The 25,107-nt window shown below is 39.9% G+C and overlaps 1 protein-coding gene across 1 annotated transcript in view; it reads right to left on the bottom strand.

The window, feature by feature from the left end:
- Positions 1 to 25,107, bottom strand: part of TCF7L1 (transcription factor 7 like 1) — a 213,786-nt gene that overhangs the window by 172,429 nt on the left and 16,250 nt on the right. The window lies entirely within an intron of this gene.

The raw sequence follows: 25,107 nt of genomic DNA, 5'->3' as shown, positions 1-25,107 counted from the left end.
TACATATATTATCTCATGTACAAAGAGCAAATGAAATCATCCAGCACTAACACATCATTTTAATTGAGTCCGGGGAACATTGGGAAGCCATTAATAACATTTTTGTGAAGTGGAAAATGAAACTGAAACAACTGAAAAAAAAAAAAAAACGGACAGCTAAGTGGTAAAATAGATAGAATACTGGGGCTTGGAGTCAGGAATGTTCAAATCTAGCCTCAAACACTTCCTAGCTGTATGATCTTGGGCAAGTCACTTAACAGTGTTTCCTTAGTTTCCTTATCGAGAGAATGAGTTGGAGAAGGAAATGGCAAATCTCTCCAGTATCGCTACCAAACCCCCCCAACAAAAACCCAGATGAGGTCATGGAGAGTCAACCAACTGAAGTAACTGAACCAAAAAAGAACTGGAAAGTATTTCTATACACAAAATTACTTGTACAAGTCTACAATGTTGTCACAATTTTACACAACTACAAAATGGCAAGTGGTTGGATTAGAATGAATAGAGAGCCAGTCTTAGAGTCAGGAAGACCTGGACTTATAATTTCCATCAATCACTTACTAACTGTGTGACCTTGGGTAAGTAATTAAATTCTCTGGTCCTCAGAGTGTTTATCTATAAAATGGGAAAGCAGGATTATCAGAAGTGTCGATCTTTAAAATGTAACCAGATTAAACTGTAATTGGGAAATGTTGAACAAGATAAATAAAAATAGGAATGATATAGATAATGTTAACTTGTGATTTTCTAAGGTCTCCGGAATCAGTTTTTATTAGTCTTATTTATTTAATTAGTTTTATTTAGTTTATTAGTGTTTATTATGAGTTAGATGGCACTGGCATAAATGACTTCAAGGGCAACTTTCAACCGGAAGGTATATAACTTCTCAGAGCCTCAACAGCTTTTGTCGGCACAGTGCCCAGAGCAGTGTCCTTGGAATATAGAGGACGGGGGTGGGATTGGAAGCCCCAGCCCTGCTCCTGGCTTGGAAGGGGGTGCAGTAAATATCTGCAACCTGGAATTCCTGAATCTCCTTTGCCTTTCCTGGATCTTTCAGTGATAGGATCTCCTTGAGATGGGCAGGCTTAATCTGTGACAACTTGGATAAATAAACTAACGAGCCTGGTCTTTAGTTTCCTCAATTAAAGGGATTGGACTATAATGGCCCCTGACCACTCCCTATGATCCTCCAGTTATCACCCAGTTGCTAATCTACATTGGAGAAAGCTGCCATCCACCAATGAAAACACGTTTGTCCAAAAAAAAAAAAGTTATCAAGATCTCCACAGAGAAAACAAGCTAGGATTCCTGTTCACCTGTGGGCGCTAAGAAAAAACTTCAATGAAGGTCAGCTTACAAAATGGCAACATTAAGAACCTCTATGTTTCAAGCACATAGTGCAGAAGTGGAGAAAATCACTCAATTCACTTTCCTTGATCCAAATGAAAGTCTCTTCTGTGCAGTGTGTAATTCGGTGATAAAATGAGCGAGAGGCCCCGTAGCAGTGGGACGGGCCGCTGTGTTTCTCAGACACCTACACAAAAGGCTTCCCAGATTGGTTGGGAGCTCAGCACAAGTTCACACCCTGAACTGAAGGTTTCATGAACACCATTTTCTCAATAATAAACGTGGTCTGAGAAAGTAGATCTAATTACAGGTGAGGAGGGAGAATTTTCTTCTCTGGGATGAGCTGAAATTTCACTAGAAGAGAAGGGAGGGGAAAGGTGCTGGGGGAGGGAAGGGACCAAAACAAGAACTCATCCAATTACGCCAAGTTAACTGAAAATTATGGCTTGTGTTGCTTCCAAGGTTGGCTGAAACCTAGAAACTATACAACATGCCTGGGTATGATCGTGGCTATTTTTGGTCACCTCTTTCTTTTAGAAACCCTCATCCCACTGGCCAGGATCCCAGTCCCCACCTTTCTGAAAATGACAACCAGTTACTTAACCGCCAAGGAGAGTGTGGCAGTTGCCACGTTTGAGAGGGACTACAAAACAACAGTAGGATTATACTTTCCCAGTAACCTTGGAAGCCAACAGGTCTGCTTTGCTTGTAGTCGTCCTCATTAGAGTGTGTGCTCGTTTCCTTTCTTTTTGTATTCCCAGTGTTAAGTATAGTGTCTACACATAGTTGGGACTCAAACAGCCTTTGTCAAGAAAATGTTAAACTAAGTCTACCTAGACTCGTCCAACCCCTTCCCATAGTCTCCAACCTCTCTGAAGAAAGGAGGGAGGTCCTCTTCCTTAACTCTTCTCCAGGACCAACATTCATTATTATACACAATATTCTTTAATGTGGATCCGAAGCCATAAATACCTACTGCTCACAAATACTGACTCTGGTACAAATGATTCAACTTCTCGAGGTTCTAGAGCCAGGGGTCCTCAAACTACGGCCGCAGCCAGATGTGACAGCTGAAGACGATTATCCCCCTCCCTCAGGGCTATGAAGTTTCTTTATTTAAAGGCCCACAAAACAAAGTTTTTGTTTTTAACTATAGTCCTGCCCTCCAATAGTATGAGGGACAGTGAACTGGTGGCCCCCTATTTAAAAAGTTTGAGGACGCCTGTGATAATTCTGCAACAGTATTACTGTAGAAAAGGTTCCCATCTTTATTGAGAGGGAATTTCCTCACTTGAGAATTCATTATGTCCATGGAAATACAGATCCACTTCTAATTCCTAATTATAAGGTACTTTACTTTCTCTTATAATTGTTCATTTCATTTATATTACTGAAGTCATTGTATGTATTGTTTTTCTGGTCATGTTCACTTCATTCTTAAACAGTTTTATCATGATTCTCTGAATTTCCCATATGAATAATTTCTTATGGTACAAGAATATTCTCTTACATTCAAATGCAACAATTTGATCAAGCATTCCCTAATCAACAGGCACTCGTTTTCTAGTTCTTTGCCTCCTTACAACCTTACTTTGACACATGTTTAATAAATGCCTTTCCTGAGCAGATTCAGGGCCAGGTAGATTAAATTCTGTAACATTAAGATGCAGCAATAAGAAAATTAAAAGTGATTTTTCTTTTAAAATTCTAATTCTACCAATTGGTACTTCAAGTGCGTTCCCCTATCCATCTCTTATCAAAATAAAAACTAACCATTAGTTTAAAAAAATCTCAATTGTTGTTCATAAACATTCCATGGTAATCATTACTAATGAGGAACAAATGCCATAGTTTATTTAAAGGAACCTAGGAATATGAACAGAAATAAACTCACTGATGATTGCTGGTTGGCAAGTCAAGACAAAAGAAGAATGGAAAATTAAATCAATCCTTTTATAATTCTTTATTGAATGCTTATGATGTGCTCAGTGCCATTGGACTAATGACAAAAGGAACTGACTTTTATGCATGGATTTAAGTGAAATACAGTAAGAAGAGTGTTTGGCTAATACATTGTTGGTGGAGTTGTGAACTGATCCAACCATTCTGGAGAGCAAATTGGAACTATGCCCCAAGGGCTACCAAATTTTGATTCAGCAGTGTCTCTACCTGATCCTAAAGAGATCAGAAAGGAGGGAAAGGAATCTACATGGGCAAAAATGTTTGTGGCGGCCCTTTTTGTACTGGTAAAGAACTGGAAACTGAGTGGATGCCCCTCAATTGGAGAATGGCTGAATCGGTTATGATATAAATGTTAGGAAAAATTATTATTCGGTAAGAAACAATCAGCAGGGAGATTTTAGAGAAGCCTGGGAAGACTCATGTGAACTGATGCTAAAAGAAATGAGCAGAACCAGGAGATCACTGTATACGGCAACAGTAAGATTATACAAAGATCAATTCTGCTGGACATGGCTCTTTTCAGCAATGAGGTAATTGAAGGCAGCTCCAATAAACTTGTAATGGAGAAAGCCATCCATATCCAATGAGAGAACTATGGAGACTGAAGGTAGATCAAAGCATAGTATTTTCACCTTTTTGTTTATTTGGTTTTTTTCTTTCTTGTGCTTTTTTCCCTTTTGGTCTGATTTTTCTTGTACAACATGATAGTGATGTAAATATGTTTAAAAGGATTGCACATTGCACATATTTAACCTATAAATCAGAATGCTTGCTATCTGGGGGGAGGGGGACGAGAAGGGAAAGAGAAAATTTTGGAATATATGTATTTGGAAAAATGAAATACTATTGAGGATAAAAGCACTATTATTAATATTTTACAGGTAAGCTGAGCATCAGAGACATAACTAGCTCAGGGAAATACACAGCTAGTTAGATGTTGGAAGGAGGATTTGAACCATCTAATATTGAGAAATAGAAGGAAGGAACATCTGGGGAAGGGAGTGGAACTCCAGAAAGGCATTTAAAGCCCCTGAGCCCTCAGTCAGGCTGGAAGTTATAGGGCAGAGGAATGTTGTAATGATAATGCTCCCCTTGTATAATGCTGCCTGACCTGCCCATCAGCATTATATAAACCTCATCATTAGCTAATGGAAGAGGAGAACTGATTAAGAGGTATACTAATTAGAGGAGATTGCCATCTCTAACAAGGCATTTAACATCAAGGCAGATGAGGTTGGGAGCATGATATGGAGGTATGGGCCAAACAGAGACCGAGACAAGATCAGCCTGACCATAAAGCAGAAAGTACAGGAGAGAGCAAGGGAGACAAGGCAGGAGAGGGAGGACGGGGCCAAACGACTGGAATATTTGAAAGCCAGACAGAGCAACTGAGGTTGAAGGTGAGAGAAAACAAGGGAAACTATTCCTATTAGAGCAGAGAATTAATGTAAGATGAATTGAGAAGGGGAAGAGAAAGAGAAAGGGAATAAGGGGAAGAGAGAGGGGAAAAGGGGGAATATAGAAATAAAGGAGAGAGGGAAGAAAGAGAGACAGAGAGAGAGAGACAGACAGACAGACAGAAAGTCAGAGACAGAGACAGAGACAAAGACAAAGGAAGAAGAAAAACGCCCTCACCTAATAGATCCCTAGCCCAATGGAAGCATAACCTTGATCTCTATTCCTAAGTTACAAAGACTCCCTACTATTGAGATGCAGCGGGATTATGATACTTATTGAAGGATGCAAGGCCCAGAATTGCAGAGGGGAGTTTCAAACATCCTGAGACCCATAAATATACAATTGTTTAAAGGGTGGGCTCTTTCTGGGCCCTGCCATGCTTCCTGCCCTGCCAGTAAAACATTTTCCCAGACTCTTTCCAGGGTGCAACCTTAAGAGTTGAAGGGCCTGGATGAAAAAGGACACCATCCAAGCTCTGGATAAAAAACTGCATCTAGGAAGTAAATAGTAATTAGTCCTGCTGCGCCAGGCAGGGGCATTTTCCCCCATTTCCAAAGGTAAGCACTTTCCAAGGAAGGGAGAGGAGGAAAAAAAGAGTACATAAATTCTTTGCTGTGTCCTGGCAGACACTGAGGCAGAGGTCCCCGAGGGACAAACCCGGTCAGTGGTCCAAAAGCCCCTCTTTTCCTCCACAGGCTCCGCCTCCTCCACCCACAGCTGCTTGGCAAGCGTTCAGCTTTGGCTTTCCCAGCAGAATCCAAACAAATTTCCAAGGGCAGGTTGCAAGCTTGACTTTTGTCTGGGAATCTCAGCAACATCAAGGAAATACAATCTAGGCCCAGTGTCTTAACTTGGGGGCTCCTTGAAATTGGATGGAGGAAAAATATGACATCTTTTATTTCAATGTCATTGATTTCCATCGTGCATTTGATTTTATGTATTAAAAAAGTATCTGGCTTTAACAGAGTGCCAAGGAAAAGATTAAGAACCCCCTGATCTAAAATACTGGGGATAAAGCATGTAAAACAGTGGATAAACATTGTATTTGTTACCGGAAAGACCAGTTTCCTGCCTCGGTCACTTACTAGCTGTAGGACACTGGCCAGGTCACTGAACTCTCTCTCTCTCTCTCTGCCTCAGTTGTACAGCAAGCATTTATTAACCACTTACTGCGTGCCAGACATAGACACTGTGCAAGGTCCTGGCAATGTAAAGAAAGGCAAAATAGTCCCTTCCTTCAAGGAGCTCACAATTTAACTGAGAAGACAAACACATATTATGTATCTATAAGATAGTGAAGCTATGTAGATATGGACAAAGACAGAGTGAATTGGTGGGAAACGCAGAGGGAAGGTCTTACTAGTGGTGGTGGGGAGGGGAGAGAACAGAAAGAAAAAAGGAAAGGAGAAAGAAGGAGGGGAGGGGAGGAAAGAGAGTAAAACTAACTACTATGCTCTCTCTCCCCTGGCCAGGGATGTTTTCCCTCCAAACCTCGACTTTTTTAGAATCCTTATTTTCTTTCAAGACAACTCAAGCACTACTTCTATATAAAATCCTTCTTGATCTACTCCATCTCCCCTGACCCTTGCCTACATATATATACATGAGAGAAAAAGACAGAGAGAAGAGAGAGAGAAAGAAAGAGACACAGAGAGAGAGAGGGAGAGAAGGGGGAAGAGAGAGAGAGAGAGAGAGAGAGAGAGAGAGAGAGAGAGAGAGAGAGAGAAAGAGAGAGAGAGAGACAGAAGAGAGGGGAGAGAGAAAGAGAGATGGAGGTGAGAAAGAGGGGAAAAGAGAGAAGTGGGAAGAGAGAGGGGAAGAAAGAAGAACGAGAAAGAGAGAGGGAGGGAAAAGGGGGGAAGGGAGAAAAGGAGAGGGGAGGGAGATACATATTCATATATATGCACATATATAAATATATAAAACTTTTATATATACATATATATAACCCTATATATCTATAAATAGATCTATGTCAATCAATATTCTCACAGTATCACTCACTATTTCTTTAATTTCCCATATTAAAATAGCCTTTCCTTAAAACTGCACAAAGACTTGTGGGACATAGTTTTCCTTTTCATTCATTCATTTATATCCCTCTGATAAACTGAAAACTCCTCAAGAACAGGGACTATTTCACCCCCACTTTTGTATCATTGGTGGCTGGCACATAATAGGTGTTTAATAAATGCTTGTCAACTGATTAATTATAATGACTAATCTTGGTCTCAGAACACAGGAGAAAATGCAGCCCTCTCCCTTCATTGATCATTTGGATGTGGAATCCCATTGGAGCCTGTGGGGGTTTGATGTTGGACCCATTCTTAGACCCCATCATTGTATGTCGATTGCTTTTGCTCACTACCTCTCTGTCTCAAGGTTAAGCCGGGAGCTTCCTCCCTTCCATGGACGTGGGGGACCACGAGGACATAATATTGTGTGTACTATCACTCTAAGTTTCTGTAGTAGAAATGTTTGCTTAATTCCTTTTCTTTGTCACAAGACAGTTCAGTGGAGAATAGAGTGCGTTAAAATACTTGTTTAAGACAAAGGGCATCAATAAAAATTTCTTATTTAATTTTTTTTAAAGAGAGCTTACTGGGAAGAATATCTAGAAATTATCATAACTAATAATTTTTAAGAAAGCAATAGTAAAAAAAAAAATTGAAAGCCCACAGGCCACAAGAGAGGCCCTAAATTTAGGGGCTTTGAGTATACATGTCCTTTTTCCCACTCACCAACCAAGTCGGGCAGAGAGAGCTCCTACCCACAATTCCTGCCAAGTTCTGACGCAGCGGTCAGCAGCGCTGCCTTATGGAACACCCCCGGCCTCAGACAAGCGTCTTCCTTTTCCTCTTCACCTCGAGCCCTTTCATGGCACCCGCCTGCACACACCCAGGCCCGAGTTCCAACAGTTTTCAGTTTCCCTGAGAAAAAGCCTCCCCCGGCCCATTCACTCCTCCCAACCCAGAAACAATGGCTGAGAATTTACTGGGGGATTGGGCAGCTGGAACCCATCCTGCTGCGACGTTGAGTCACCATTTCCCCCGTGCCAAGATCTCCTAGGCCCGAAGGGGAGGCTAGAGTAAATAGCAGGTCGGAGGACCAGACGGGCTCAGAGGAATAAAGGAGATTTTCTGCTCTGCAAGGAAAGGTCGGCCCTTGGAGAAAGAGAGGGGGCCGTTAAAGTGTAACACTGGTCAGAGCTGAGAAACCCACAAAACCAAGAGGAGCTGAATCAGTCGGAACCTTACTGAAGAGTCGCCCCACCCCCTCGCGCAGGCCCAGGAAGCCAACTAGACCCAGGCGGTCAACTTGTTACTTCATACCAATTAAGCAGGAATTATTTGTGCTGCAGAAAATTAAGCCGCTTAAGGATTTGGGGTTGGTTGTGTTTTTTTTTTTTTTTTTTTGTTAGATTTACCTTGAATTCCATAATAAGTAATGGGAAAAGTTCTGGTCCTTTCTAACAAGACTTGCTCAGAATTTCTGGCATCCCTCTCACCTGGTTCTGGTTCTGGCTGGGGATTATCAGTCGGGTAAGTTCCCTTTTGGGCATCCAGATCTCTGGGTTATCGACCAGACAGAAAGGGAACAGTGCAGTTAGGGAAAAAGACCTAAGGAAACTTAGTCATTTTAATGGAGCCGCCCATAATCCTAGAGGCCAAAAGAAATCCTAGAGTCAGAACCGGCCGTGTCTTAATATAGTCAGTGGGTTAAGAAGAATCCTGACAACCAAATGGGCCTCTAAGGGACTCTCCCTCAGTTCTGAACCCGCACTAGTGGATAGCCATGAGGTTTCTAGAGAGAGATCACTGGTTTGATCTCTCTCTTTCTCTCTCTCTCTCTCTCTCTCTCTCTCTCTCTCTGAGAGAGAGAGAGAGAGAGAGAGAGAGAGAGAGAGATACACATATTCATACATACATACATAGAGATATCTACAGAAATAGTTAGTCAGGCTAAGTCCATTTCAGGTCCAAGCCAGCTAGGAGGTACTCTCTCCCTCCATAGCATCTTCCCTTAAAGGGAAGCCTTTCTCCTATATCTACGTTTGCTTAGTCTGCTAACCTCCTCTCTGGATCTAATCTGTCAGTCAATGGTATACTCCGATCTCATGACATATTCCTTTAATGGATTCTTCCAAACTCCTTTCCTTGGTAACCCTACTACTCTCCCAAATTTATTCCAGATCTACCACTCCTAATGTCTATTTTACCTCTTCATTTTGTCTGTAACCTACATAAATGTCTCTTTCGGCAAAAGACAAAAAGAAATAGATCCAGATAGAGAAAGAGATAGTGATTCCTAGTGGATAGCACCAAGAAGACCAGAATTTGACTTTTGCCTCTGATGTATGTGGACTTAGGTGAGTTAACTACCTTTCAATGTGTTTACTGGCTTTTACTTAAGGCTATAAATTACAAAAAAGGTCCCAATTTACACTGGCAGAGTGTTTTCCCATCTGGAAGTTCCAGTAGATAAAAGTACTGAGCCTGGAGTAAAGAAAATCTGAAGTACAAATCTGGCCTCAGACAATAACTGTGTGACCCTGGGCAAGTCACTTAACTTTGTTTGCCTCAGTTCCTCATCTGTCAAATGAGCTGAAGAAGGAAATGGCAAACCACTGCAGCATCTTTGAGATGAGAACTCCCAATTAGTCACAAAGAGCCTGCCACACGTAACAAAAAATAGCAAATAAATCACATGTTCAGAACCTACCTGAATTCTGTATCTACTTATGTGTATGTGTGTGTATTTTTATCTATCATATAAGTTATATATTATATACATATAATTCATATTAATTATGCATTACACTATATCATGTATATACTATATTATACTAATATATTAACTGTGTGTATTTATATTGACATAAGTATATATATATATCTGTGTGTGTGTGTGTATACACACACACACACACACACACACACACACACACACTACATATTGTCTTCCTTATATACTCAGTGCCTCACAGTATCTGGTAGATAAGAAGTGCTTAATAATATGTGTTAATTGACTAGCTGATCAACAAACAAATAAACCATTTGGGACTGAAAAGGCCTTGCCTAGGTGTGCTATTGTTTCCTTTCCCTAGGGTTCTACATGCTGATAGTGCAAATAATCATCTATAAGCAGAGATTGTGGTCAAATGTCAATCATTCAATCAACAAGCATTTATTAGATACCCACTAGGAGCCAGGCATCATGCTAAGCACTGGGGATACAAACAATGATAATCACAGCTCTCAAGAAGGACTATTCTATATAGAATAAACAGTAATAATACTAGTACTAGTAGAAGTAGTTGTAATAATAGTAGTAGTAGAAGTAGAAGTAGTAAAAATAGTAGTAGTACTAGTAATCATAATAATAGTAATAGAAGTAGTAGTAGTAATAGTAGTACTAGTACTAGTAGAAGTAGTAGTTGTAATAGTAGTAGAAGTAGTAAAAGTAGTAGTAGTAATAGTACTAGAAGTAGTAGTAGAAGTCATAGTAATAATAGTAGAAGTAGTAGTAGAATAGTAATAGTAGTAGTACAAGTAGAAATAGTAATAGTAATAGTAGTAGTAGTAGTAGTAGAAATAGAAGTACTAAAAGTAGTAGTAGTAGCAATAGTAATAGAAATAGTAGTAGTAGTAGAAATAGAAGTACTAAAAGTAATAGTAGTAGCAATAGTAATAGAAGTAGTAGTAGTAATAGTAGTAGTAGTAGTAGAAATAGAAGTAGTAGTAGTAATAGTAGTAGTAGAAGGAAGAGGAAGAAGAGGAGGAGGAATACTACTAGTAGTAGAAGGAGTAGGAGGAGTAAGAGCAGGAGTAATGGAAGGTAGACTTTAAAGGGCAAGGAAGCAACAGCAGCCCAGGAGACTGGGAAAGCCCTCTGCACCAAGAGTGGTTTAAGTAGTATTTCAAAGGATTCACTGAGCAGATCTAGCTCTCCTTTGACAGCTGGGTTTCAATAACCCAAAGAAACTTCAGAGAAGGAATCAGAGCCTTTCACCCCCATAGCTGGCCAGGGACAGACTCACACTAGGACAATAGCTTTCTGAGAGGAAGCTCCAGACCTCCTAGATAACAGAGGGCCTGACCTCCAAGGAGAAAACAAGCTCTGTTGGAGGCCTGAAGGAAATCAAGGTATCAGGCAGGAAAGGCCTCCCTGCACAGTAGAGTATGTGGGAAAATGGAGTCGCGGGACAAGAAGGCAGCTCTCTTAGTTGTAATCATTATTAATAACAACCCAACTTAGCATTGCAAGGTTTTACAAAGAACTTTCACTAGGGAGATACATGTATTTTCACCTCCATTTTATAAAGCGGTGGAGAAGGTGCTTTCATTGCTTTTAGGTCTGGGTTGCCTTAGGTCTGCTTGGAAATTATTTTTTAATGTGAAGAAAGAGAGAAGGACTAGATTTAGGATTTTTTTGATGTAGGGAAATCCAGAGTGAAAAAACTCTCTCTCCCCCTATATGGGTCAGCACAATTTATATTCTTAGAAAGAGCCCAGACGAGTTAAGATAATTTGCCCAAAGTCACATAGACAGTATGTGCCAGGGACAGAATGTGAGCCCATAACTTCCTAGCCACTTACACCATATCCACTTTGCCAGAAGCAGCTGGTAGCACAATGGATAGAATGCTGGACCTGCAATCAGGAACATCCAGGCTCAAACTCGGACCTCAGTGACCCTAGCCAAGTCACTGAAATCTTGGTGTGCCTCAATTTCCTCAACTGTAAAAAAGGGATAAAAACAGCACCCGTTTCCCAGAATTGTTGTGAGGATCAAATGACATGTTATTTGTAAAAAGCACCTACAGTGCCTCTGACCAAATATATTCAATCACAGGGCAAAAGAAGGCAAACAGGAGCAAGAGCGCGCAACAGTACTGCTTTCTTTCATGTCTTTGTGTGAATCCAGCAAACTACAAGGGCAAAGGCACGTCAGGCATGACGTTACCCACCCATGCTGTCATCTCACAGCAGCCATCAATAGGTGACTCCTTGCTGCTGTCTGAGACTCAGGCCTTCCAGGATCCTCTGGTTCAACCCCACCCCCTTTAATAGAGCAAGGAAGAGAAACGTGGCTTGTTGAAGGACACATATAGTGAGTGTCAGAATCAGGATTCTAACTGGATTCCCCCAAATCCAGCACAATTTCTTTTTTTATGTACAATTCTTTTAAACACATTTCCATATTTGTTGTGTTATACAAGAAAAATCAGACCAAAAGGGAAAAAACACAAGAAAAAAAACAAGCAAACAAACAACAAAAAGGTGAAAATTCTATTCTTCGATCCATATTCAGTCTCCATAATTCTCTCTCTGGACGTGGCTAGTCCTTTCCATCCCAAGTCTATTGGAATACAGCACCCTGCATCACTTCTATAGAACTAAGGACCTCCTGGGAACATCAAATATTCACGGAACCATATGACCCAAGGGGAGACAGCCCTGATCAAATGGCTGAGCCCACCATAATCCAGTCCACTACAGCCCAGCCACGTGAGCTGAGTCCACCATCATCCAGTCCACTACAGCCCAGCCACGTGAGCTGAGCCCACCCAATCCAGCCACATGGGCTGAGCCCACCATATCCACCCAACTCCAAACACTGGAGCACGGGTTGCTCAGTTTTCCCTCTGGGGATTACAAAAGGAGAAACCAGGACTGGAGCTGCAGAGGCCCGCTCAGGATTCTATGGCAAAGCAGAGGCCGGGCTAACAGGAGAACACAAGAGCTTCTGTCTCCCGCCAGATAGACTGGTGCTCATAAACCATAGCCAGAGACAAGCCGCCTCAAAGAGAAGGCCTGTGCAGATGCTTTGAGAGCCCACGTTCCAGTTTCCTGTTTCAAGCTCCCTTCTATCTCTGGTTCCAAGAATCCCATTTCCCTGGAGCTGGAAGTCAGCAGCGGTTTATTTATGAAAGGCAGCCCCCACCTTGGCCAGCTCCAGAGAGCACTCAGCCCTGGTTTTGTTCCTCCAACCACAAAGCTGGGATTGTGCTCAAACATCTTTGTGGCGGGTCCAAAGAGACAATAACTTGACCGACCGAAAACAAGCTGGACCAGATGGAAATGCGGTCACTTCCAAAGGTTTTTTCTTTTAGTTTAAGAACTTAAAAACTTAAACCTCAGCAGCAAAGGCAGAAGACAGGAAAGCTGAAAATAGCAGCACACCCCAAATCCCCCAATGGACAAAACCACACTGGCACCTGATAGGCTTAAGCTTGCGAGCCCAGTCGGTACTTAGGACCTCCTACTCTGTCGACGGAGGCCAGGTGGGGAAGGGACCACAAGGCCTGCGTTCAAATCCCAACACGGATGTTTTAAAATTGTCTTTCCTTTAAAACACGAACAGTTCCATATGTAAAGAATGAGGGGAAAGGATGTTTGTGTATGAAACTGTGATGTTACGTGAAGCTTGGCGGTTTTAGAAAAAGCCCATCTTATTTAGCAGTATCATTGCTGTCCTGTTCAGCTCTGGATACCCACTACTCGACATTCACCTGCCTCCCACCACAAGTCCCTCTCTAAGCCTGGGATCAGTTCCAGGGACAGGAGGGCCCCCTCACCAAGTCACCTTTGGGATCCTCGACCTACTAACTTGGCCCATGAATGGGTTCTACAAATGTCACCTACCGGAATAATATTTGGACCAATTCTGTGATTCTGTTGGACTTTACCAATGCTGGGCCAACTGCCCTGTCTTAAGAGTTAGTTACATGGACACAGAGACATTGAGGGACTCCTCCAAGATCATACAGCCAGGACGGATCCTGAGCAAATCTTGCGCCTAAATTTTTGTGACCTTTGTAGTGACTAGCTTTCTCTCTATGATTTTCCACTGTCTCTCTGCTAACGGCATTTTGAATTTGACACTACACTATGAAATTAGGCTACCCTAGTAATTATCTCATTTTGACTGTTATAATTGTAACTGTTATTATTTTATTTGATATCCATGAAGCACTCTACGTAAGGAATGTCATTTGGGCCTTACAACAAAAGGGAGATACATTCACCCTATTTCGCAGGGAGGAACATGGGACACACAGAGATTAAGTGAGTGGATTAGGAGCATATAACTAACATGAAGTCGGATTTAACTCAGATTTTCATTCCAATTCTATCACTCTATCCACTGCACCCAGCTGTCTCTCTAAGAATAAAAGATATTTCTCTAAAATTTTTAAGTGGACAAAAGGGGCAAGCAGAGGGTCGTGGTCTCAGCTTTGAGATCCAGATAACCAGGGTTCATACTGCACCACTGACACACTGCCAGCAGGACGCTGGCTAAGTCAGGAGCTCGGGCAGTTCTCAGGACTGCAAGAAGCTGAGGACCTGCAAGAACTTTAGGTGCTCCTCCATTAAGAAAATTGGGCCTAGAAAGAAACAAAGAAAACAGGCCTAGAAAAAATAAAGGACATAGATGTAATGTGTGTGCACATTTGTGTATGTGCCTATATAACATAATTATGTATGAATGACATTACCTATAACACACACTGACGCCTACTACTACAGATTAATACCTTCTTATAGTCAGATAAGAACTACTGGATAATACACACACATACACTTATATATGTGCACATATATAACATCGTGTGTCTGTGTGCTTGTGTGTGATTTTTTTTAACCAGACCTCTGATATTCTCAGTATAGAGAACTCCCAAATGATGAGACTGTCTGTCTACCAGTGCAGATGACAAGCTTTTTATGTGTGAACACACACACAACACACATGCATGTTTGTATACATGTACAACCACATATCAAAATATATTTTATATACATGTATGCACATGCAAGTACATATATATTATTTTATATTAAAATATCTATATACACATGTATAAACATAGAGATACGATATATTGTATTAAAATATTTTATATACACATACATAGATACAATGAATAACATTAAATCTATTTATATGTACATAGATATAATGTGTTACATTAAAATATATTTATATACACATACATGTATACATGTATAATGTAATAAATATAATAATATACATGTATGAATAAATACACATATACATGTTGTATTAAATATATTTATAAGTACATATACATTCACATTTACAATATAATACACTAAAATGTATTTATATATACACACATATATACATGCATGTGCATACACATAGATATATTACATAAAAATATATTTATATACAAATACTTATACATATGTATATATATTATGTTAAATTATACTTTACACACACATATATAAAGACACAGATACAATACATTATATTAAAATATACTTATATACATATATGCACACATATGTGTATATAATATACTAAAATATACTTACAAACATGTACGTACATGTATACACACATAGATACATGTTATATTAAAATAGATTTCTACATACAGACCATATCTCCTTTGAGCCTTACAAATACTCTATACAGTAGGTATTACTATCCCCATTTTAGAGAATGAAAAGCTGAGGTTTAAGACTTTAGCCAAGATGATACGGCCAATGAGCCTCAGAGACAGGCTAGGGGCCTATCTGGTGCTGGCTCCAAGTCCGCAGCTCTCCCCACATTCCCTCCTGTCTACATTCGAGGGGAGCAGCTATCTACTGGGCCTTGGAGCCGAGCATCCAAATGTCCCACTTTCCTCAAGAGGCTGAGACAGTACGTTTTGGCTGAGAGAAAGCCTAGCGTACTTTTCCATTCAAGAAGGGAAAAAAAAAATCAAAACTCAACGCTTTTATGAAAGCACTTAAACATAGCAACCAAAAGGAAAGTAGTTACAAGAGCAGCAAGTATGTTCTTCCTTAATCAGAACATCATCATCTGGGATCATAAAAGGAGAGAGGGACCTTGTGTTTCAAAACAAAAGTCTCACTGCTAATTGGCAGGATGCAGTGGGCCCGAGCACAGTGACTGTCCTTACAGCAAGGGTTAATCTAGACAAAGATAGATCTCATCTGCGGGAGTCTATCTTCACAGATATGGATCAAAGTGTCAGAAATAAACAGGCTTTTTAAAGATACTTTTGAGATTCAATCAAACAGAAAATTTGATAGGTTTACAGAGCCCCAGAGCAGCTTTATCATGTTGCATCAGGCCCAGAGTCTTTCCTGCTCTGTACCTGGTCCCTGAGGGTAGGGCCCAGGCAGAATCCTGTTGAAGAAAAGAACAGCTATATTCCACGATTATCACCTGCTAAAGGCTTGGGATGTGCCCAGTCAGAGGTGAGCAGTCAACGAGTATTTATTATGCACTCCTATGTATGGCGGGAATTGTGCTAAGCTTTCAAGATACAGAGGAAGAAAGGCAAAAACACAGTTCCGACCCTCAAGGAGCACATGTTCTAACAGGGGAGATGAAATGTCAACAATTAAATGCCTACAAGATATATACAAGCAGATGGGAGGTAGGTAACCTCGGATAGGAAGGCATTAGCAGTTGGAGGAGACAGGAAAAGCCCTCCTACAAAAGGTGGGATTTGTGCTGAATCCTGAAGAAAGCCAAGGAAACGCCGAATAAAGGTTAGGGTTAGGATTAAGATCTGGGCTATGGTCAGTGGGCAAAGGCAGAGGGAATGTTGTGTTTGAGGAACTGTAAGTAACCCAAGAAAGCTACAAAGCAGAGAATGTATATAGGAATAAGGATTAAGAGGATAGGAAGGTTATAAAGAACTTCCAAGGATGACTTTAGCCTCAAAGTAGGAAGGAACTATTGAAATCTACTGAGGAGAGGGAATAACTTGGGCAGATTTATGCTTTAGAAAAATTACTTTAGGGATAGCTAGGTGGTGCAATGGATAGAGCACTAATCATGAGAGTCAGGAGGAGCTGACTTCAAATCATCTCAGACTTGTATTAGTTTTGTGGTCTTAGACAAGTCATTTAACCTCAATTATCTACAAAGGGAGAAGAAAAGGAAGAAAGAAAAAGTCATTTTGCCAACTAATCTCCATGCAATCCAAGGACCTGAGGAATTAAGAAAAAATCTTATAGCAATCCAAGCAAGAGATGACCGTATCCTGGACCAGGACTGGGATTTGATGAGCCCAGAATGCTCTATTTTCCTTAGGAATCTTTGACATTATAATTCCTTGATCAAACACGACTAGGTCCACTGGACGATTTCTGATTTTAAAGACAGTGTGTTCTGAAGTTGGGCGTGGAGAGACAAAATTCCACCTTCTTCTGCCAGCTTGAGGAGCTGACGGTACTGGTTTGTTTTTTTAATTTCATTTTTCTTTCACTCGGGCCCTTCCTTTTCCTGATAAAGATGTCCAACAAGTGTTACTCATGGGCTTGTCGAGAGGATTAGAGCCCTTACTAACTCACAAGTGGAATGGACAGCAGGAGAGCTGCTCGGCAGTAACTGAACAGAGTTGGCAGAAACACAGAAATGGAATGTGGTCAAACAGGATGTGTGCAAAATGGAAGTTCCTTGAGGCCATGGATGATTTCATCTTTTCGTCTCCAGGGTCTTAACCAGACTAGATGCTTATTATATGTTTGTGAATTAAAATGAATGTGTAAAGCACTTATGCAAAGTCCAGAGCTGTGATGGGTGAAAGAGATCTGGGGTCATGGGGGATGGTAAAAGAAGATACAAATCAGGCACGTGCAGGAAGGCAGGGAGAGAAAAGAATGGAGATCAAGGGGAAGGAAAGACTCACCGCCTGGACTAGAAACTTCACGGTGGCCACCAGGAGGCGCCATCGTCTTGGTACAGCTGGGTTGCTGTCCATGGTGGTGATGGGGGAGCAGGCAGTAATGGAGCGAAAATGGCAACCAGCCCAATTGCAATTTATAATCGTTGGCCACTCCTGGATCTCCCTCCTCAAGAAGTGTTGTTCTTATAATTGGCTGGGTAGATATTAGGCACCAAAAGTACACAACTTATTTGATTAAATCCTTTCTGCTACTAAAAAGAATAACAACTCTTAAAATTTTCATATCTTTTTTTAGATGATATTATTTTTAGAAACTTAAATGTTATAGTTATTTTTAAGCTCCCAAATAGCTTCAAAGAAACTTTTTAACAGAAAAATGGTTTTATGGTTCCAAAAAACCATATTGGGAACAAACTAGCAAACTAAGTAGATTCTACCAATTTATGGAACCAATGGGATCAACCAGAGTGGCCTGGAAGTCCTGGAAGTTCATTTTAGCAAATGAACTATGAAACAGGATCCTTGAATTCTTGGATCCACTATACCACTAACTAGTTATGTGTCTTTAAGCAAATACATAATCTGAGTCTCTTTGTAAAGCCCCAACTCCATGGGAAATCACTTACCTTGCAAGGTTGTTGTGAAGATCAACATGAGATAATGTTTGTAAAAAGTGCTTATGTTCTGGCATAGAGTAGGAACTCTATAAATGCTTATTTCCTTTCCTTTCCCAGGCAGCTAGGTCTCCCAGTGGATAGAGCACCGGGTATCAGAAAGATCTGAATTCAAATCCAGCCTCAGACTCTTGTACTAGTGTGACTTTGGACAACATCTATTCGCCTCAAGTTTCCTAGTCTGTAACAAGAGGAAAATTATAGCACATACCTCCCAGGATTGTTATGAGGTTCAGTTGAGATAATGCAATGAAAGGCTGCAGATGAGATTTGTTGTATAACAAGGTTCCTATCAAGAACTAAAATTGTCTTGGAACAGGGCCCAAGTGAGGCACACATCAGAGCCAGCCAACACCATTGCAAACAGGTCATGTTCTAACAAGGTCCTGGTCTTATGGAATATTCTGTTTTGTTGATATGGTAAGGATAACAACACTAGTGAGACAGCACAAGCAAGAAATTACTCTTGAAATGAAATATAATTCATTTGGAAGACAGTGCCCACTGTGACCAGGGAAGTATCAGTAGTGGGAAAAGATGCCTGTTGTGAAAGGATTAGTATGGACCAACGATGAGGGCAGGGGAAAAGAAATGTCTTGATGCCAGATTACGTGGTACTTGGTATTTTGAAACTTAGAATTGCATTGAGACTTTTGGGACACACTGTGTTCCCTCAGAAATATCCAATTCTACAAGTCATTTGGAAAACCTTAAATTGTATTAGTGAGTTCAAAGTAATGTTTAATTCGAATCAACTGGTTTCTCCCATATATCCCTTTGAACCAGATGGCTTCATCTTTTTTTAAAATGATGTATAATAATAATGATGATGATAAAAGAGCAAATACGATGATTGATCTTGGTCCTAGAGAACAGATGACAAAGTCTGCATCCTTCCTTCTGGAGAGGTGAAGGGCTCACCAGGAAGTTCCTGTTCTCATCAGGATCTTGTTAAACAACAAACCTCATCTACAGCATTCCAATGCCCGGACCCCAAGTACTTCACTTCCAAAATAAATGTTCCATCACTGCTTGTGTCTATGCAGACCCAGATTTTGTGTTTCTATAGTAGAGCTGGTGGCTGACCCCAAGAAGCTGCACAGTCTAGTGCTAGTTTAGGGGTACAGGTCACAAGACTTAGGGCTAGGACAGATCTAGAATTCTTATTTTACAGAAGAAATGGTAGCCTAGAGTGATTATGAGTAGGGTTTACTGAAACAGTGTAAGTGGGTTTTTTTGCTGTACAAGAGGGTTCCACAAGGTTCAGGGGTTATAGTGGAAAATAAAGGCAGTGTAAGAAACACAGAGCATAAAAGAAAAGAAAATAAGGCTCCTCACAACAAAATTCTTTTTCATACAATATTTTAAGCACACTCACGGAAAGTGAATTCGAGAAGAACAGAAGGGGCCAGCTAGGTGGCTGAATCTGGAGTCAGGAAAACAGAAACTTACTAGCTGTGAGAATCTGATAAAGTAATTTAATCCCATTTGCCTCAGTTTCCTCATCTGTAAAAATGAGCTGGAGGAGGAAATGGCAAACCACTCCAGCATCTTTGCCAAGAAAACTTTATAAACAGAGTCACAAAGACTAGGACAGGATTAAATAAAGACTGTAACAGTCTCTATGAGCTTCTATTCCATATTGTTACACATGTAAAGCTGCCTATAAAGGGGGCTGTAGATTGTGTGTGTGTGTGTGTGTGTGTGTGTGTGTGTGTGTGTGTGTGTATAAATACACCTATTAGACTACAGCTCCTCAAGGGCAGAGACTGTGTTTTTGGAGAACCAGCACTTAGTACCAAGCACATAGTAGGACCTAATAAATGTTTATTTCCTGACTGACATTATTAGCACATACATGAAGAAGCAAGCCATTCTTCATGATATCTAAGGCCAAATTGTCAAAAAGCATACAGAACCACAGCCCTGGGGAAAGAGATACTCTGTTGTCTGCTCCCAGAATACTTGGAGCCCACTTGAAGAAGACACTGTACTTAGTCACCAGGCACTTCTGTCACTTTAAAGAATAAGGAAAATACAACATTTTTGCAAAGACCAAACCTCTCTTCTACAGGGGATGCATTGATGAATTGGGATATGAACATGATACTCTCAAGTCCCAGTTCCACCAAGTATTTTAGAACCAATTATTTGAAAAAAAGAACATGGAATTTTCCTAAGGATAACAATAAACACTGACAATTTTCCAACACTTTAAAGTTTGCAAAAATCCTTTAAATACATAATTTGACATCTTTACAATAATCCAGTGAGATAGGTATTACAAGCATCATTGTCCCCATTTTAGAGAAGAGGAAACTGAGACAGAGCTGTTAAATCAAGCGTCTGCAGCAGGATTTAAAGGCAATCTTCTGAGCTCCAGGTCCATTGCTTTCCCTGCTTTATATAGCACAATGTATCTCAAACTTCAAAATCCACTATTCTAATACATCTAGGTACCATTTTGCTCCATTTTTACTCTCCCTCCCTCAATCTGTTCTTTAAAAAGTCTTTATTTCTTAATCTGCCCAGCCAGAAAATGAGCCTTAGTATTCCTGACTCCAAATTTAATCCTCAAGTTTCTCCTCATGATACTTTGGTAGCGAGTGTCAAGATAGTTCATTTAATTTTAATTAAACCTATCTTTCCAATTTTAGCCATTACCTCCTTTCCCATACTATCTAATTCAGACAAAATCCCCTTCCTGTTGTTCCTCATGTACAACAGTTTGTCAGTCAATAAACAAATACTTATTAAGTGCCTATTCATGTCAAGCACTGAGCTAAGTGCTGAGGATACAAATACAAATAAAACATATTCTCAACACTCCATGCTTCTGCACCAGCTATCTCCCTTGCATGGAATATACTCGACTCATCTCCACCTCTGAGCCTGCCTTATTTCTTTACAAACCCATTTATGCCTTTGTATCTACAGAGTATAGTTTGTGGTATACAATAGGCACTTAATAAATGCTTGTTTCATTTACCTTCATGTTCCCTTATTATCATCCTTAGACCTCTGGAGTTTTCCCCTAAAATTCAGTGGCACAACATTTAAAGACATTTGTCTAAATAAGCACTAAAGGATACAAAGCGGGGCAAAAGTCTGTCTCTGTGACAATCTAATGGGGGAAATTAAGCTTAGGTCAATGCACTGGTCTGAGTTCGAACTGAACATAGTTTTGTCATTTCTTATTTCTCCGTTTATTTAGGGAACTTGGAAGAAGCACTAAATTAACGTCTTTAATTTTGTTTTAAAGGATAAATAATTCATGCAAAGTTCTTTGCCAATTTTAAAAGGCTATCACATTGTGATTTGGGTGATGACTGAAATCAAGACATTGATCATTTTAAAAAAATAAAGCAATTATAATTAAAGTGCCATTGACACCCAGAGAGAGAACTAAGACTGAATGTGGATCAAAGCATAGTATTTTCACCTTTTTTTTTTTTTTTTTTTTTTGAGATTGGTTGTTTGCTTGTTTTTTTCTTTCTTGGGTTTTTTTCTCTTTTGATCTGATTTTTCTGGTGCAGTATGATGAATACAGAAATATATTTAGAAGACTCATGGGTAAAGATCTTACCAGCCACTAACCAGTTATGTGTGAACTTGGATAAGTAATTTCTCTAGTATCTGTATCTGTATCTGTAAAAACAGAAACAGTTGACTAAATCAGACACTCATAGCCTGGTGTTCATGAACCTGATTTTTAAAAACTATTTTGATAATTGTATTTTAGTATAATTGGTTTCCTTTAGGATGGTATGTGTTTCATTTTATGCATTTAAAAACCTTATTCTGAGAAGGAATACATGAGCTTCCTTGCAACATATGGCCAAAGAGTGGTCTAATACATTAAAAAAAGGTTTAAAAAAACATCTGGATTGAATCATCTCGTTTCCCCCTAATGCTCTATGACTTAAATGAGTTTTAATTGTTCATTCATTTAACAAACAGACCCTACCTACGTATGCAAGAGATACAATTGGTTAAATGAAACACAGTCCCTGCTTTCATGGAGCTTATAAATTGGTATGGGGAACAAAGACAAATGGAGAGAAATATGATACATGATATTACATGATAAGTGAATTGGACGTACAAAACAAAATGCTATTTAGTTAACTTTTTTTGGTTGTTACGTGGAAGAGCTTAATGTATATAAGAAAGAAAACATCTGGTGACGAATGAAATCAAGACATCAATAATTTAAAAAAAAATAAATCAATTGTGAGGGAAAGTGATATTCGCATCCAAAGAGAGAACTATGGAGCCTGAATGTGGATCAAAGCATAATATCTTCACCTTTTTAAAAGTTGTTGTTTGTTTGCTCCTTTTTTCTTTCTTTCTTGTGTTTTTCTTCCTTTTTGATCTGATTTTTCTGGTGCAGCATGACGAATATGGAAATATATTTGAAAGAATTGTACATGATTAAACCTATAGCAAGGTTTGCTAGCTGTCTGAGGATGGGAGGGAGGGAGAAAAATTTGGAAGACAAGGTTTTGTCAAGGTGAATGTTGAAAACTATCTTTGCATGTATTTGGAAAAATAAAAACTATAAAAAGAAAAAAATAAGTCAAATAAAACTGGAGGAAAATGAAGAGAAAAAAAGATTTAATTCCTTATAGATCTGGAAACATTAGTTGAACCACCCATATGGGAAAAATAAAGTCGATGAATGAGGTATCCCCATTTCTGACATGAGGCAGGACAAGTAGCCAGCCAACTAAACCCCAAGACAGAAATATCCCCTAGCAGGTGCTACAAATAGGCAGAAATCTGGGCCCTAAAAAAAAGAGAAAGAAAGGAGATGATCCCTTTAGGTCCCACTGGGGAAATGTTAAGCACTTCTGATCATTCTAAAATATGACTGAGTAAATCCATCTGGATGAGCCCATTCCCTGTACCATAATGTTCTCCTGGTGAAGTAATATGGCCACTGCAAAAACATGATCTGAGAATGATCTGAATTAAGGATAACTCAAAGAAAAATGAGAAGACAAGAGTGTAGTGTAAGGAGGGAGCTGAACATATCAAAAACCCCTTGTGCTGAAGAACAGAGTCAAAACCAGCATGAAGTATGTGTGACCAAAAAGAAAATGGGACATTCACACCTCAAGAATACAAAACCATAGTAGAATCAACTTAGTGCTACCCTAGAATTCCCAGTCTGATGCACTGGGTAGATGCCCTATGGAAGAATGTTAAAGACAGATTGACACACGATGTGATGGTGGAGAGAGAACCCACTTAAAGTAAAATCTGACAAGAAGATCAATGAACTAAATGTGGAGATTCCTTTAGAAGAATTGCACATGTTTTACCTATATTGGATTACTTGCTATTTAGAGGAGGGAGGGAGAAAAATTTGGAACACAAGGTTTTGCAAGGGTAAATGTTGAAATCTATTTTTGCATGTATTTTGAAAAATAAAAAAGCTATTATTATTTTTTAAAAAGCATATCAATGAACTTCTAAGAATTATTTTAATAGATGCTTTAGGGACAAATTGCTCTCATATTCCCAATATCCCTGCCCCAATGGAACTCTCCCTGGGAGAAGAGAAGTACAGTTTAAACAATCTGACATATTCATCATTTCTGTCAGCATATACCTCATGGCAAACCCATTGCCCACCACCTCCCTACTAAGAGGAGAGAGCTAGGGCTCATCATCAGTCTTCCGCTAGTTAGATAGCCAATTAAGCATTAATTAAGCACCTACTATGTTCTAGGCAGGGTAGTTAGGTGGCACAGTGGATAGAGTGCTTGGTCTGGAGTTAAGAAGACTTGAATTCAAATCCTACCTCAGACACTAGCTGTGTGATTCCGAACAAGTCACTTACACCTATTGGCTTCTTCTATAAAATGAGCTGGGGAAGGAAATGGCAAACCACGCCTGTATCTTTGGCAAAATAAAAAACAACTCAAATAGGTTATAAAAAGTCAGACGTGACTGAAATGACTAAAAAATAGCAATAACAAAACCGTTCCAGGCACTAGGGTTGCAAAGAAAGGGAGAAAAAAACCAAATGAGTGAAATAAAATGAGGATTCTCCCCCATGAAAGTAGCCAAAATCGACAAAATTAGCTCGAAGACAGCAACAAGCAAACACTGTTTGTATGCTTGGTTTTCAAGAACTTAAAAAGAGCAAACCAATTATTTTATAATCCAAAGGGTTAAGAATTATAAGTGGGTGAATTCTCATGTGGGAATAGGATTAGACTTGTTCCTCTTAGCCCACAAAGTGCAAACCAAAGAGCAATGAAGAAATCGGATAAAGGTATTTCCATTCTGTGGAAAGAAAAGCTTTTGATTAATTGCAGCTATTCTAACGGGGTCTAGGGGGCTGAAGGAAGTAGCACACTTCCCTCCGATAGAGGCTGTCAAACATCGAGCGGTTGGATGGATGACCAGTCGTCAGGGACGGAGGACAGAAAATACTCTCCCACCATATGAGCTAAGACTCCAGAGCTTCTGAAGTCCGTTCCAACTCTGAAAATTGTGTGGTTCTGATTCTGCTCAGAAAACACACCCAGAGATAGTGATAAATGACAATCGTGATAATAGAGCATGGAGGGAAGAATACTGGATTCCAAGTTAGAAAAGTCCACTCCAAAACTCACTAGCTTAAGCGAACTTGGGGGCCAAGGGCCAAGTGACTGAAGCATCCCAGAGCTCAGTTTCCTGGTTGGTCAAATTAGGAGGTACTCAGATGATCTCTAAGGTCCGGTCCGGCCCAATCTGGGATCCCAAGGCAAGCAGCATCAGTTTACAGACGAGAACACAGATGCTTGCTGAGTTAAACGACTCCCTCAGGGTCCAAGAGCAGGGACCAATATGTTAAAGGTAAAGTAATGAGGCATGTTCTCTACCACTCAAATTATGAGGAAGAAATAGAGGAGGCCTACAATTTATGAAAGGGCTGTGTTCCAAAGGACTATTTGTAAATCAATTAGTTGGAGCGCTGAGGTATTTTCCCAC

This window comes from Antechinus flavipes, chromosome 2 (genome assembly GCF_016432865.1).
Source record: "Antechinus flavipes isolate AdamAnt ecotype Samford, QLD, Australia chromosome 2, AdamAnt_v2, whole genome shotgun sequence".
In the NCBI taxonomy this organism is placed as follows: domain Eukaryota; kingdom Metazoa; phylum Chordata; class Mammalia; order Dasyuromorphia; family Dasyuridae; genus Antechinus; species Antechinus flavipes.
This window is presented reverse-complemented; position numbering and strand designations above follow the sequence as displayed.